Consider the following 16,503-nt stretch of genomic DNA (forward strand, 5'->3'; position numbering starts at 1 on the left):
TGTGGGCATCTTCTGGCAAGCTGCCAGAGACGCCCGGGCGTTCGTGGTCTTGCGGCGAGCGGGCACCGATCTGGCAGGTAGCAGGCGACGCTGGTAGCAGACGACAAAAGGGGAACGGCACGGGCAGTTTCAAAATAAAATGGCGAATATTTTTCGTTCCTTCTGATTTGATGGTTTGGAGTGTATTTATTTGATCTGAAGAATCACTTTTGCGCACATTTCAGTTTATTTTTCTTATTGCAACACCCGTTATTTTGAACGAGAAGTGAGATTACATATGATTCGTGCCTAAACAGTCATTTGCGGTTCGTCTTCTGGCAGACATGGAGGGCCTATTTGAGCTCGTGGGCGAGGACGGCGTCGAATTCTAGATGAAGGCATGCCTGTGTTTATTATTCATGTAGGGGGTTCTGAGCGAGTACATTGGTTCCCCGCGTGTCATGAATGAAAGTTTTCGTTGTTTCCTCCGGAAAGAAAAAAAAAGCTCTCCCGCAGCACTCTGGCGTCGTGGGCGCTGCCAGGAAAGCCGGCGAACACGTCGATGAACACCATGTCCGCATTTTAGATCCCCTGGAGTAGGATGGAGTGAGACTTCTTGCGATTGTAGTAACTCCCTTCGGACTCCGAGAATCTAGAAACGCGGCACCAATAAATCGCGCCGATTATGTCCGACACTCCTCCGCTTCCTCGGCGAACGAGGGTGTGGAACGCCCGCTTGTTGAGCTGCCATTCTGCTCAGTCGGACCAGAAGATTTCCGGTCCGCTGATAGAAATAAAAAAAAAAAAAAAACCGATGACTCGGTAGACTGCGGCTTGAACAGATGACTCGCTCACGTCGAATTCGCGATCGTGTACATGGTACATTGTGTACCGATGTACGACAGGGCAATCAGAACCGTCTTCTGGGCAGGCATTCGGGGCGTCCTCGCAGCCCTTCGGGGTAGAATTCGGAGTGTTAAAATGCGGTGACCAGGGCTGCCACTGTACGCCGCGACCGGCGAAACAGTTGCCTGAAACTCGAACTGTAGGTCGGCACAACTTCCTCCACGTAGAGGGGTACGCGGTGCCGTTCTTCCCGCTGGACTATCGCGAGGACGACGCACACATTGAAAACGTCCGCTTCGCAATCGTACTCTTCATCTTCAAGATGACGGCGGCCCGCAAAGAACGCGTCGGGGAGAGCAGTGAGCGCACTTCTTGCGTCACGCGACATTTTGCCGCTGAAACTGTAGCAGACGACCGAAAAAAAAAATTGCTCCGCGGCTCTCGTCGCAGCTGGTATTTCTCAGCCTCGGCTTCCGGTGTATCCCGAGGCGCTTGAACAACGTAATCATGACGCAACTTTCTGCCCGACAGCAAGCTTCTGGCAGCCCGCGAGCTGCCAGGCCCTTGTAAACACCTTTAGGTCCATCAGCTGGCCGTCGCCGCTGCGTCAAATGACTCGAACCCGCATGACCGAAGGACTGAAGCTATTGGGCAAAAGATCGTCAACACCTATGCTAGGGGACGCCGTGGTCAAATTTCTATAGAGGGGAAATAAAGGACAAAAATGCATGGGTTTGTATAGGGCACTAGTCGGTCAAACAAGTTTCATTTATTGTACAGAGAAATTATGAATAGTGGGGCAATGGAAACCTACGGAATGCACATCAGGCGTTAGATTGCATCGCTTTCCGCAGCCCGAAACCCGACGCAAGCTCTGAATAGCAAAGCTAAAATTTTGAAGGAACGTGGGAAGAGGTATGCAGCAGACTCTTCACCGCAGTGCTTCAGGCTTATCTCAGACGGGACTGTTAAAAACAGCACAGAAATGGCCACAGACACGAAAAGCCGACTCAAAAGGCTTTACAATCATTCGCGGCGGTGAAAAGACGGGAACACAAGAGAACAGCTGTTCCCTCGGTCAACCTACCCAGGGTGAACATTATGAGTCGCCGAAAGTTAACCGTTTTTCGAGAATTTGCACTGAACCTTCCGCCTTGCCTGGGACAAAACAAGCGTAGCTCTAGGTCACTTTTAATGAACGCTGTGTGTACGTAGCTTAAGTTCCAAACCTACGAATTGAGTCGCGAGTCAGTGCGGAAATTTATACGGCGCCGCTTACGAATACGATAGATACCCCTCAGTGCACGCTGCGCAAAAATGCAACTAACATGCTAAGCAAAGGTGTTCTCAAATTTTTTTTATTTTCGCTAGCAACCTTCGCTTCAAAACAACGCACGCGACAGTGGTCTCAAAACGCGTTCATTCCATTAAAAACGCATACGAGTCACATTACCGCCGGTCACTTGCAACGCTGACACCGCGAGCAGCCGTTAAAACAAGCTGCTGCGTACAAGATCAAAACGCTGATGAAAAAATGTCAGGATACGGAACGTGCAAAAAAAAAAAAAAAAAAAACAAGCACAGCACGATAACACGGAACGATTTCTTTTTTAATGTTTCACCAGTTATGCAGTAGTCAGGACCGCAATACTCACACGTAGCAACGCAAAGCACTCTCCCAGCGTGGACGTATCACACAGTGTTGTGTGAATCGGTATCCAATGGCCATTAGACGTCGTCACAAGGAGGAGAAGGAGGAGGATAAACATTTTGGGTCCCAGGTTGGGTACGCAAGCCTGACTGGTATGGGCAATTCTGTCTTTTGCGGCCCTGTACGCCTAGTTCCACCCACCATGAGTACAAATAAAGTATTATTAATATTATTATTATTTTATTGAGCCTTTAAAGGCCCCTTAGGGGGGCGTGGTGACCGGCGTACCGGTGACCGCAGCAGCCCTCGCCGTGACCACCCGTTGGGTAGACAGGTCGGAGCTGCCCAGCGCCTCAGCCCAGTGCCCACCGCCTGGTAAGGGGGGATAGTGGTCGTGGGGACAGTTCCAAAGGAGATGGTCCAGTGTTTCCACTGCTCCGCAGGCCGGGCAGTTGGGGGAGGGGTAGACGGCAGGATAAATACGGTGCAGGTGGTAGCGACAGGGGAGGGTATGGGTTTGCACCAGTCGCCATAGCCGTTCTTTCCTGTTGGATAAATCCGGGTGTGCGGGAAGGAGATGGCGGCGTGTGAGGCGGAAATGTGCCGTAACGTCTTGGGAGGTTAAGAGACTGTCCCGAGCTGAAATGGCTCCGTGAAAGGGTTCGAGGCTATAGGGCCTGCTCGGACGGTGAGCTCTCGAGCGACCTTATGTGCTGCCTCATTTCCCCCCATGCCCGTGTGGGCCGGAGTCCAGATAATCTCTATGGGTATACGGTAGGACGTTTTTTGAGTAGAAATATGAGCGCCACGGGCGAGATCATGCCACTGGCGTAATTTCGAATGGCTGTTTTTGAATCCGAGATGATAGTGGTAGGGGGCGGGCATGTGCAAGGGTTCACACGATCAATCAGGTGATAGAGAAGTGCGCTGAGTATACTGAACCCCTATGTATAGCCTTCATAGATTATGAGAAAGCATTTGACTCGGTCGAAACCCTAGCAGTCATTCAGGCATTACGGAACCAGGGGGTAGATGAGCATTATGTAAGAATACTAGAGGATATCTACAATGGGTCTACATCTACCATCATCCTCCATAGAGCGAGCAGTAAAATACCTATAAGGAAGGGGGTCAGACAAGGAGACACAATCTCTCCAATGTTATTCACAGCATGCTTACAAGAAGTATTCAGAACGTTGGATTGGGAACAGGTGGGAGTAAGGGTTAATGGAGAATACCTCAGTAACCTCAGATTTGCTGATGACGTTGCCCTGCTAAGTAAGTCGGGGGACGAATTGCAAAGCATGCTTTCCGCACTGGGCGAACAGAGTAGAACCGTGGGCCTGAAAATTAATATGCAGAAAACTAAAGTAATGATCAATAACCTCGGGACAGCACAGCATTTTGAGATAGGTGGCGAGGCAGTGGAAGTGGTAAGCGAATATATCTACTTAGGCCAAGTTGTGACCCCAGATCCCAACCATGAGGCAGAGATAATTAGAAGGATCAGAATGGGGTGGGGTGCATTTGGCAGACATTCTCAGATAATGAATAGCAGCCTACCATTGTCGCTGAAGAAGAAAGTGTATGACAGCTGCATCTTACCGGTACTCACCTACGGGGCAGAAACTTGGAGGCTCACTAAGAGGGTTCGACTTAAATTGAGAACGACTCAGCGGGCAATGGAGCGGAAAATGATAGGTGTAACATTAAGGGACAAGAAGAGAGCGGAGTGGGTCAGGGAGCAAACTGGTGTTAAAGACATATTAGTAGAAATTAAGAAGAAGAAATGGACGTGGGCAGGGCATGCAATGCGAAGGCAAGATAACCGCTGGTCATTAAGGGTAAAGGCCTAACCACATGCAGCGTATTTTCGGCGTCGCACGATCGTCAGCGTCGTTCGGCGTCAACGCGCGGGCCCGCAGGAGAGGGCGAGTAACCGCATGGGACCGGCGAAATCACGCGCCGGCGTGCGCGCTCGACGCTTCTTTCGGCGTCCATATGGATTGAACAGTCGCCGGTATTTGTCGCGCAGGGACTTCCATTTTTTCTGCACGGTTTCTGCGGCACAAACACACGAAAACAATGACGACTTGTTACAATAACTATGCGCACAGGCTGCAGCGCAGGTGACAAGTGCCTTACCTCCGTCCGCAACACCAGGCGCCACGGCTGCTGCCACTTCATCCCACAACGTTTGTTTGCGGGGTTTGTTCTTGTTATCTTTGTGTTTAGCCTGCCATAGAGCGGGGCGGGCTGCGACTGCAGTTATTAATGCCTCAGCGTCGATTTTCGGCATGCCGGCCACCATTAAAACAGCGAGACGGATTGGCACAACCGGAAACTGGCACCAGCGCTGCTTCCGCCGCTCGCGCCGATATCTGGCAAGCGTTGATATCGGCGTCGCCCGAGCGTCAGCCCGCGTCGCCATGCATTTTGGCGCGCGCACTGACGCTCGTCGACGCCGAACGACGCTGACGCTCGCGCGACGCCGAAAATACGCTGCATGTGGTTGGGCCTTAACAGAGTGGATCCCTAGAGAAGGCAAGCGTTGCAGGGGGTGGCAGAAAGTTAGATGGGCAGATGAGATCAAGAAGTTTGCGGGGATAAATTGGTCACAGTTGGCACAGGACCGAGATAATTGGAGAATCATGGGAGAGGCCTTTGCCCTGCAGTGGGCGTAGATAGGCTGGTGATGATTATGATGATGACGATGATGTGCAAGGGCTATACAGGCGATTGCCGCCTCTTCCACCTGAGCGGGTCGGATGGTGAGGACTGTTAGGGAGTTAAGAGGAGGAGTGTTGAGATGATTGATTTGGGCGACAGCGTATGCGTATGCGTCCTGCCGTCGAAAGCAAGCTGCGTCCACGTAAACCGTAGTAGGGTGGACGGGGTATTTCTCTGTAAGCGCTCGTGCCCGTTGTTCCCTACTCTGCTTGATGAAAACAGGGTGCATATTGCGCGGTAAAGGGCGGATAGTGAGGGAGCCATAAATGTCGGGCGGTACCGGGAGCCTGTCGTCACAGAGAATAGGGGCTTTAAGGTTAACAGTAGCAAGTCGAGTGCGACCGGTGGGCGTAGATGAGAGCCTATTTAGCTGGCCGATACGGTGGGCTTCAATGAGTACCTCCGCCGTATTGTAAATGCCGAGTTTCTCGAGTCTGGCAGTGGTAGTGCTCTGAGGGATTTGTAGCGCGGTTTTGTAGATCTTTTGAGTGAGTCAGTTGACTTTAGAGAGTTCGGTACGCGAGGGCAAGAGATACGGGAAGGAGTAAGTGAGATGGCTGAGCACAAATGCCTGTATCAGGCGAATACGCTCCGTTTCTTTGAGGCCCTTGTTGCGGGAAGCAATCCTACGGATGAGGGCGATCGTCTGATTCACCTGAGAAGTGAGCTGTGCTAAGTACTCAGTGTTTGCGCGATTACAGCGATCGCGCGATTGCACGATCGCTGTATGCAGAGCCCAAGTATTTTCAGGACTGCCACTTGGGGAATATCCCTACCATCGATCCGGACCTCAATCGTGGGTGTCTGGGGTGGGTTGCCGGTTGGTTTGGCGGGGAGGATTAAAAGCTCAGATTTTTCAGGTGAGCATCCAAGCCCGATTTCGCAAGCGGCGGTGGTAACTAAGTCAGCTCCCTGTTGGAGAGCCTCCTCGATTTTAGCGTCGCTGCCTCCGGTGGTCCACAGCGTAATATCATCGGCCTATATGCTGTGGCGTAAGCGACGGATTGCGGCGAGCTTACTGGGAAGGTGGACTAGGGCAATGTTAAATAGGAGCGGGGATAATACTGCGCCTTGAGGCGTGCCAATGGTTGGAAGATGGATAGTGTCGGCTTGAAGGTCCCCGAGCTGAATAACAGCCATGCGGTTCGAAAGGAAGTTACGGATATAGTTGTACGTGCGGCCACCCGGAGCCAAAGTGGCAACGTTACGCAAAATAGCCTGGTCAATCCGATCAAGAGCTTTCTGAAGATCAAGTAAGCGCAGCGATAATTTCGTGTTTTATTTGCAGGAGTACATCTTGATTTGACAGCCATGCCCGGAAGCCGAACATGGTGTGCGGAAATTGCCCAGTCTGATTCATGTGGTTCACAAGACTTGCAAAAACGACATACTCTAGCATTTTGCCCACACAAGATGTAAGTGAGGTCGCAGGTACTCAAGCGGCAGGGGTTTGCCTGGTTTCGGGAGGAGAGAAACCTTAGCGTGTTTCCATTCGGGTGGTAGGTCCCGAGCCTCCCAGCAACGGTTGTAGTAAGCGGTCAGAATGTTGATTGAGCGATCGTCAAGGGTATACGAAGCAGTTGGTTAGTGACGCCATTCATCCCAAGTGCCGATCTTAGACGGATTTAGAGTAAGGCTACGAACCTCGGCCACAGTAATTGTCCGATCCATGACGGCATTAGCGGGTCCATGGTAGTCGGGAGGAGCCTCACAGGCGCCTTGGGCGAAGTAGAGTTCTTTAATTCTAGTCATGAGTTGGTCGTTAGTGCTGGGGAACCGTTGGGTAATTTTGGTGAGTCGTTTTTTTAAGTGCGAATGCACTTCTTAAGCGAGCCTGAAGCGTCCGCCGCCGTCCGCATTCCGCCGCCGTCCGCATAGCAACAGCTGCGGGTGCGCGCGCTCCTCGTGTTCCTTGGCAACGGGGGGAGATGGGCGCGCGCTGCCAGGCCGCTGACATGGCACATACCCACGTGGGGGATTGGCCAAAGGAGTACTGACACGAAATTTCAAAGCTGAGATCCGCTCTAGCAATCAAGTACAACGACAACACAAATAGGTGTCTGTGCATGGCACATACCCACGTGGGGGATTGGCCAGGAATCGGGCGTGAGAAGGGCTAATGCACCCGCTTAAAGGAGTACTGACACGAAATGTCAAAGCTGAGATCCGCTCTAGCAATCAAGTACAACGACAACACAAATAGGTGTCTGTGAATAAATGCATCTTTCTTTCTTTGTAGTTGTGTGTGTGTGTGTGATCTCTCTTTCGCGAACATTACAGTTGTGTGCGTGTGTGTAATCTCTCGACTACTCATTAAGATCACGATATCCACCGTAATCGCGCAATCAACAACCGTGCATTCGCACTTACACACTGTCCCCCTCGGGGAAGTGCGAGGGAATTTTTCTGGCCTGCTTAGACCGAGTGTGGTCAAGCATAGCCCATGTGCGGCGCATGCTTAGGTTTCCCCGCATGTCATCGCGAAATTGGCCCCATTGCGTTCGAGCTAGTTCAGCGGCATACGGGTCGATCGTGCTACTTAGGTGAGCAAGTCTCAGTCGAAGGCGCCGGTTGTGCTTCTGCCGTCTCCATCGTTTTTGAATGCTGCAATAAGCCTCCCACATATGTTGCAAATGGGAGTCGACGGTTTCGACTGGAATGTCGGGGTCAAGGGGCTGGTCGTGTTGGCTGGTCGGGAACAGCAATGGAACACCAGACATCAGGGCCTGAATTCTCTGAAATTATGGCTGTGTAGAGCGCATGCCACGGAGGCGTTGAAACAGAGACGACCAGACCACGTAGCAAGGCCGGTTTATTCCGAACGCCGTGGGGTCTCTAACTACTGATGCCAGGGGCGCGCGAGCCCTCCGGCGGGTGAGCGCGCCCGTGGGCCTGCGTCACGCTGCTGCCGCTGGCACTGTGGCTTGCCGCTACAGGGCTCCCCCCAAGAGAGGAGCTGGTGTGACGCTCTGATGGCCCCAACGTACATGATGGTCATGGTGGTGCGCAGACACAGTGGGAGGACTCGTAGGGTTGATGTCGGCGGCGGTGACGTATGCCGGCTTCAGGCGCTCTAGGGCTATGTTTTCGTGAGAGCCATTGATGTCGACGACATATGTTGACGAGTGTCGTTCTACTACAGGGAAAGGGCCAACGTAATGTGGTTGCAATGGGCGGCGCACGGGTCCGTACCGCACAAACACATGTGTTGCCTGTTCAAGGTCCGGAAGCACATAAGGTCCTCTGGGTTTTCGTTCCCGTGTAGGCTGCGGTCGGAGGTCAGCGAGGATCAATCTCAGCGATTTCACGTAGTCCGCGGCGGAAGATGCTTGAGACGGTACCTCGAACAGGTCGGCTGGTAGTCGAAGCTGGGTTCCAAAAACGAGTTCAGCCGAAGAACACGTCAGATCAGTTTTGAAGGCGGTGCGTATGCCCAGAAGTGTGAGGGGCAAGCGCTGGACCCACTGTGTTGGGCAGTCGTGTGCTGTGAGCGCGGCCTTAAGTTGGCGGTGAAAGCGTTCGACGAGTCCATTTGTTTGTGGCCGGTACGCTGCCGTGCGCAAACGAGTCGTGCCGAGGAGGTGAAGGAGCTCGGCGAACAAAGCAGACTCGAACTGCCGTCCGCGGTCGGTGACGATGGATGATGGGCATCCGAAGCGCGCTACCCACGTCGACACGAATGCTGACGCTACCGTGGGTGCGGAGATGTCGGGTAGCGGTGTGGCTTCAGGCCAGCGTGTGAATCGGTCCACACAAGTCAGTAGGTAGCGGTAGCCTTGGCAAGGGGGCAAGGGACCGACGAGGTCAATGTGCACGACGGCGAAGCGCTCATCAGGTTGTAGGAACGTCTTTGCCGGCGGAACTGGATACCGGTGAACCTTTGCGCGTTGGCATGGTGCACATATGCGCGGACCCAGTCGCGAACATCAGCGTTCATTCGAGGCCAGACAAAACGAGCCGCGATGCGTTTCTGCGTGGCTCGAATCCCAGGATGGGCCATGTTGTGCAGGGCATCGAAAAGCTCGCGACGACAGGTTTTGGGTACGAATGGTCGTGGCTTTCCGGTCGACAAGTCGCAAAAGATCTGCTGTCCGTCGAGTGTCACGTTTTCGAGCTGGAGCGCAGTTGGGGATGTGCGAAGTCGCAGTAGCTCCGTGTCGTCTGCTTTGTCAGTAGCCAGCCGGTGGGGGTCAGGTGCAATTAAAAGCGGCGAAGTGGAGGCAATGGCGTCCACGCGGCTTAGAACATCCGCAGCTGTGTTGTCAACGCCACTGACATGCTTGATATCCGTCGTGTACTCGGACAGGTAGGCAAGCTGCCGCACTTCTCTTGGCGTGTAATGGGTGTCGGGCCGGCTGATGGCGTACGTCAAGGGTTTGTGGTCAGTGAAGATGGTGAACTGACGACCCTCAAGAAGATGTCGGAAGTGACGCACAGCCAAATACATTGCCAAAAGTTCACGCCCGAAGACACTGTACCGGGTCTGCGGTGGGGTTAGACGTTTTGAGAAGAAAGCCAAGGGCTGCCACGCGCCATTTACGTGCTGTTGGAGGACTGCTCCCACAGCAGAACTCGAGGCGTCCGTCATCAGCGCGAGTAGACGTCCTGGATTTGGGTGAGCGAGGAGAGCGGCGTTTGCCAGCGCACGTTTGATGGCATGAAAGGCTGCCTCAGCACTGGCGTTCCAGTCCAATTCAGTGGTAGAACGCTTCCCGGAAAGCAGGCGGTCGAGAGGCTCAAGCAGAGTGGCGCAGTTCCTGATAAAGCGACGGTAGAAGTTTACCAGATCCAGGAACTGGCGAAGCTTGGTGACCGACGTTGGAGTTGGGAAGTCAAGAATGGCGTGGACCTTGTTGGAGAGGGGCCGAATGCCTGTCGCATCCAGTCGATGTCCCAGAAAGTCGAGGGCGGGAACACCGAACTCGCTCTTCGTTGCGTTGATGACAACGCCATGGGCAGCTAAGCGTTCGAGGAGAATGCGCAGATGGTGAAGATGCTCCTCTAGGGACGTACTTGCTACCAGCAGATCGTCCACGTAAGCATAGACGAAGGGCAGTCCGCGCGTCACTGTATCGATGAAACGCTGAAACGTTTGAGCAGCGTTCCTGAGGCTGAACGGCATTCGGAGGAACTCGAAAAGGCCGAAAGGTGTTGTGATGGCCGTCTTGTATATGTCCTCCTCAGCGACGGGAATCTGGTGGTACCGCCCGTACAAGGTCGATTTTTGAAAATATGGTGGCACCGTGCAGACTGGCGGTGAAATCTTGTATGTTGGGAAGGGGGTACCGATCTGGGATGGTGGAGAGGTTCAAGAATCGGTAGTCGCCACAAGGTCGCCAGTCACCGTTCTTCTTGGGTACCATGTGCAAGGGTGATGCGTATCGGCTGGAAGAAGGTCGGACGATGCCAAGTTCCAGCATGTGCTCAAACTCTGCACGGGCGATCTTGAGTCTGTCGGGAGCGAGACGTCGCGGACGAAAGAAAACGGGCGGTCCGGTAGTGGTGATATGATGACGGACGTCATGAGTCACGGGCTGAGTCCAGTCGGGTGGTGACGTGACGGTGGGGAACTCCTTTAGCAGGGCGGCAAACGGTTCTTCAGCAACTGTAGCGCAGGAAGGCGCTACGTCAGCAGCTGCTGTCGCTACGACGCCTTGAACTGAGAGGAGGGTCGTGGAGTCGAGAAGTCGCCGTCGCTTGACGTCGACTAGGAGGCCATGTTTGGTTAGAAAGTCAGCACCAAGGATGGCAGAGCGAACGTCCGCGACCGCAAAAATCCACCGAAAAGTTCTGCGAAGACCCAGGTTCAAAGTCAGGGATCGCTGCGCGAACACGGGAATGCGCGTGCCGTTCACTGCCTCGAGGTAGAAGACTGCGCTGGAGCTGCGGTCGTGGCGTGAAGCTGGCAAGACGCTGACTTGCGCTCCCGTGTCGACGAGAAACTTTTGTCCGGTGGTACGATCGACGATGTGAAACAGGCGACATTCTTCAATGGGGCCAGAACCGCTCGTCGCCGCCAGCGGTCTGCCGGGCCGTTTCCCGTCCATGAGCATTGGTGAGCGTCTGCGCCGAAACGGCGGTGGTAGACGCATACACCGGGGGCTGATGTAGGGCTGCGTCCACGAACGGCATCACGGCGTCGGGAAGATGAGCGGTCGCGTCCGCGTGACGGGCGAGCAGAATGTGTTGAGCTGTTTCGCCTCGTCGCCGCGACAACGAGTTGCTCCAGTCGTTCGCACAGGTGATCGACACTGGCAAGCGACGCAGACGCACGCACCTTCTTCGGCAGGAGCTGGCGTCGTGCGAGGGGCAGGTGATGCTGGCGTCGCGGTCACAGCAGCAATAGGTGAAGCTGTGCTGGCTATTTCCATTACCTTGTCGGCCAGGGACGCGAGCGAAGGGAGATCCATGGATGACGCGGTTGCGAGGGCCATTTGCACGTTCGCAGGCAGGCGCTGCAGAAAGAGCTCGCGCAGCAATGCGCCGTCCATGGCTTGGGCACGTGAGCCGAGGAGTTGGGTCATGCGCCGCAGGAGTTGGCTCGGTCTGCGGTCGCCAAGCTCTTCGGTGTAAAGTAGCTGCTGTAGGCACGTGCGCTCAGATGGTGCTGTGCGTTCGAGTAGCGCTGCTTTGAGCTGGTCGTAGGCCGTTGCAGGTGGGTTGCGTATGAAGGAGGCAAGAATGTCCGCAACCTCTTCCGCAGCAGTCGCTGGCAGAGCTCTCACGACGTAGTGGAACTTGCGTTCTTGGGAGGTGATGCCAGACAGCGCGAACTGTGACTCGGCCTGGAGGAACCAGATGGTCGGGTTGTGTTCCCAATACGGCGGCAAGTGGATAGCCAGGGCGGCGATCTCGTTGCCGGCTGCTTGCGGTGCTCGCTGGTTCTAGTCGTTGCTGGACATGGCTCTACAACTTCGCTGGGAGGGATATCACGTCCGGGTCACCAACTGTAGAGCGCATGCCACGGAGGCGTTGAAACAGAGACGACCAGACCACGTAGCAAGGTTGGTTGGTTGGTTGGAACCAAAAGTCAGTGGCGCGTACCCACTCTGGGGGATTGGCCAAGTCAGATCGGGGAAACTGGTCAAGAATTCAAACTAAGGGTAAAATAGAGCTGTGGAGTGTGAGGGAAGTGATGTTGGCAATTTTGAGGGAAAAAAAACTATAACATACTGAAGTAAAAACAGATAGTACACGTACCAGAGAAAGAAAGTACGAAGTGTCTTTTAACAGGGTAGGCGACCGGATTGTGAAATAAAAGCGTGAAGGGCGCGACAAACATCCCCGTGGCAGAAACCTAAACCCGATGCCCCAAATGACAGTAAATTCGATACAGACAAGGAAAGACCCAGGCGCCGGAGGGGAACCTCCAGGAATCGATTTCGGATAGAGGAGAACCGCCGGCAAGACAGCAGGAAATGTTCGATTGTCTCCTCCTCTTGACAAAACTCACATTGGGCCGAAGGCGCTATGCGTGCACGGTGAAGGTAGAAATTCAAATTGGGCACTCGGCAGCGAAAGCTGGTCAATGTGACCTCGCACAATCGCGACTGCACAACATCACTCTTCCACGCATACCGGAGGTGCTCAATTTCGGGGCATCCAGAGATACTGTCTGGGTGCAGGCTGTCCAACGAGCTATACCTGCGAAACCGGGATGAAACAACTTGGGCTATGGGGGGCACAGCATCAACCAGCGGTCCATTCAATGCCACACCCGCCAGATAATCAGCGGTTTCATTAAGGTGGATACCCCTGTGTCCTGGAACCCAGACCAGGCGGATTTCTTGTACATAGGGTGGTAGGAGCATCGAGAGCGTTCGGCTTAGAGGGGTAAATCTGGGATTAGATAGGGTGGAGCAGACTGAAAGCGAGTCCGTCACAATAATCACTTTCGAATGGTCTTCATTGCCGGTTTATTCCGAACGCCGTGGGGTCTCTAACTACTGATGCCAGGGGCGCGCGAGCCCTCCGGCGGGTGAGCGCGCCCGTGGGCCTGCGTCACGCTGCTGCCGATGGCACTGTGGCTTGCCGCTACAGCTGTAATGTTTAAGTAATATGGCATTAATGGGCACATTTTCTTTGGTTAGGGAATCCTATGGAGGAGCAGGAGAATCAGGGTGCATTTTTCTGCCTGTCGTTTTAAGGTCAAGTAGACGTGCACAGTAGCAAGACGTACTGTGCGATTTCTACAATCTTCCACTCCTCTGCGGGACTTCCAACCAACGCACACATGCATTTGTGCACCAATACCGCATCCCTTCACAATGGCGACCATTATTTTAGAGAATCTGCTGTCAGTTTAGCCACAGTCAGAGGCAGATGGCTGCTTAACATAAATGCACCAATTGAAAAAATGACTCCTATTACCTACCTGCTCAAAGATTATAGGGCCCTCAACTCGGGCGCGTACAGTCAATCGGACTAAGATGGTCACTCGTTGCCCATAGCTTCTTCTCCCACACCACATTCCTCTATTGCTTCAATAAAAGTTTACAACACCCTGTCTGTATGTCTAATCTTTGCCCCTAGAAATATATAGCTGCCCTTTATCTCTAAAGTCCCAGCTAAAGTGATGGTCACCATGCTGCAATGAGAAACTGAAGCCTGTTCTGAGCAGCTGTGCAGTCCCTCCAGTTGTTTTTCAGCATGCAAGGTTGAGAGGAAGGAGTGACCCAAAGACAAAATGCCACCTCTGCTGAAACATCTCACCTCAAAGATATTTTTAAAACACTCATTAGCTTCTTGTGAATGAATTAATTGAGGGCGCCGAATTAGCTCTGCTTTTCATAAACCGAGCCACAACGATGGCACTCGTACCTTCGCTGAAGCAAACGTCGACAGAGACAGCCTGCATATTGTCACGTAGCCAAAGACGACGCAGCTGTCTCGAAGAAGAATAAGTTTATTGGAGCGAACTTGTGCTCCCCTAACAACTCAAAGAATACACAGGCAGCGAAACAGCAGTCAACAAAGTGACGTGCGTAGACTGGTGTAGTAGATTCGAATGCCGCGGCGTCGGCTCCGCAAGAATTTATCTTTAGGCGCGAGTGTTTCTGGAACCATCGAATTACATCCAGAACAAAGAAGATTATTCTAGGCTGTTCACGTTAGTTCGGAACGCTCTGCTTATCAGAAGAGATAACACATACGGCACAGAAAGAAAGAATGGAACACGCACTTCCCTTGGCACACAGCTAACACAGATAACACAGACTGGCGCAGCTGGGCGGTAAAAGCACAACACAAATAAACAAACCCATTGCATGGTTTGCGGCATTATGAAGAAAATTCAACCATGGTGAAGAACAGTAGCCTAATGAATTTATATATAAATGCCTTACACAAGGAAACGAAAATCTGTAAAGGGAAAAAAATATGAGCGCCCATACGCAAAACATTCAGCTAAACCACTTAAGCTGTCCAAGCAACAGGCTCAGAAACAACGATCTTTCACCCAGGTCAACTAGTGGAAAAGCTCTGGTAAGTTGATCTTTGTGTCGGTAGGTGGGAGGGGCAGAAAATTAAACACTTTCTAAAGGTACAGCAGACATGCCCGCAAAATTTCTTAAGAATACGTAGGACATATCCAGCTTTCTCGCTCAAAATTCCGACCTCTCAGGAGCCTAGCAAAACCACTTCAAAAAAGTGATATTTGGCATAAAGTAAGAAGTCAACGTGAAGATGAAAACAGTAAAATAATTTTCCAGGATTCTGAATATTTTTTGTGTAATTCGCTGTCAAATCTCAAGAGTTACGTCCAATCATCTGTTTTTATTAATAACAGTGGCTCAGGCTAGTCAGTGAAGGGAAGCGGTTTGGCCAGTTGGGTAAAATCATAGCATACAGCTCTTTCTTTGTATTGTGAAATGGTCTTAGGGTAGCAGCTTGGAGTTCCACCCGGATTAAGCCAGCGTTAGTCCAATCATCTGTAATAACAATGCATATTAACAGGGAATCTGGCTAGTCAGTGAGGAGACGCATTTTGGCAGTTTGAGTGAATATCAAGAAAAACTGCTCTTGCTGCATGTTGTGAAGCGGGCATGGGGTAGCGGCTTGGAGTCCCGTTTGGACTGAGCTAGAATTAGTCCAATCATTTTTACAGTTGAACCTCATTATAATGAACACTGATATAGCAAATTATCGGCTATAACGAACAAAATACAAAATTTGGTTGGTCACGCATCGTTTCAGTGCCGGAAAGTGGAACTGCAAGAGATGCACGCGATATCGGCTGTAAAAACTCCCGACGCCCAAAACTGCAGAAGTAGAAAAGGCCCTTTTGTGCGTGGTCGCTGCGGAAACCTTTATCCTGTTCGGTGCTATGAAAAGCCACCGTACAAAGATCACATCCTTCTTCAAATAAATAATGCAGGCCTGTTCTGTCAAATGAACTTTGCCCTGTTGTAATTTCACGTTCTCATGTTTGGGTCCATTTAGTCTGAAATGCCACAAGGAGACAGCTAAGGATTAACTCGTTTACAGTAAGTTCAAAGCCTAGAATGATGCGTTTTTGTGGCTAGGGATTTTTCCACTAGCCAGATTACCGATTCATCAGAGCCAAGTTTTACCTCTACCATTACAAGGCCTATCGGGTACAACAAACTAATTTACTGCCACGAAACTACTTTGTTATAATGAGGTTCGACTGTAATTATTAGCACTGAATAATAATTAGCCGTGATTATGGCTGGTCAGTGCGCCGAAAGGGCTTGGCCGGTTGAGTAAAAGCAAGAAAGACTGCTCCCACCATGAGTTGCATTTCCCCTAGACAGAACTTTACTGACAGCTGGCGTTCTGTCTGGACAGAACTGTATACGGAAAGCATCGAACTGTACAAGATGATCACGTGGCATTAGAACAATTATGACCAGGCCGGTGTCTCAAGTGGCTTAAAGCTCCGGCCAGATCAGCTCGGTAAGGTGGCAAACAATTAGTGGTTGATAATTGAGGAGGTCGAGAGCAGTCCAGTGCGCCAACATAAATTTTAAAAAATTTTGCCGATACGTCCAGCGTATCGCTAAGAAATTTTGCGGGTACGTCCGAGTACCTTTAGATACAGCAAAAATTAAAAGGAGTGATAACAGAGGACGCTAATCGGTACAAATAGCATTCAGTGTTGTGCTCATGAGCATATTTGCGGATCAGCCCGCAGGTACAGTTTTGAGAGGAGAGGGGAAGGGCGCTTATCTAGGGTCCCACCCTGCAGAGCTATCAAAAGGTCTGTTTTTACGCAATGATCTAAAGTTATAATACTGCCCTCTAATGAGAAATATACAGGATGTCGCAGTATACAG

Source organism: Haemaphysalis longicornis, unplaced genomic scaffold (genome assembly GCF_048455015.1).
Source record: "Haemaphysalis longicornis isolate Haplotype H1 unplaced genomic scaffold, Haemaphysalis longicornis Haplotype H1 scaffold_3, whole genome shotgun sequence".
NCBI lineage: Eukaryota > Metazoa > Arthropoda > Arachnida > Ixodida > Ixodidae > Haemaphysalis > Haemaphysalis longicornis.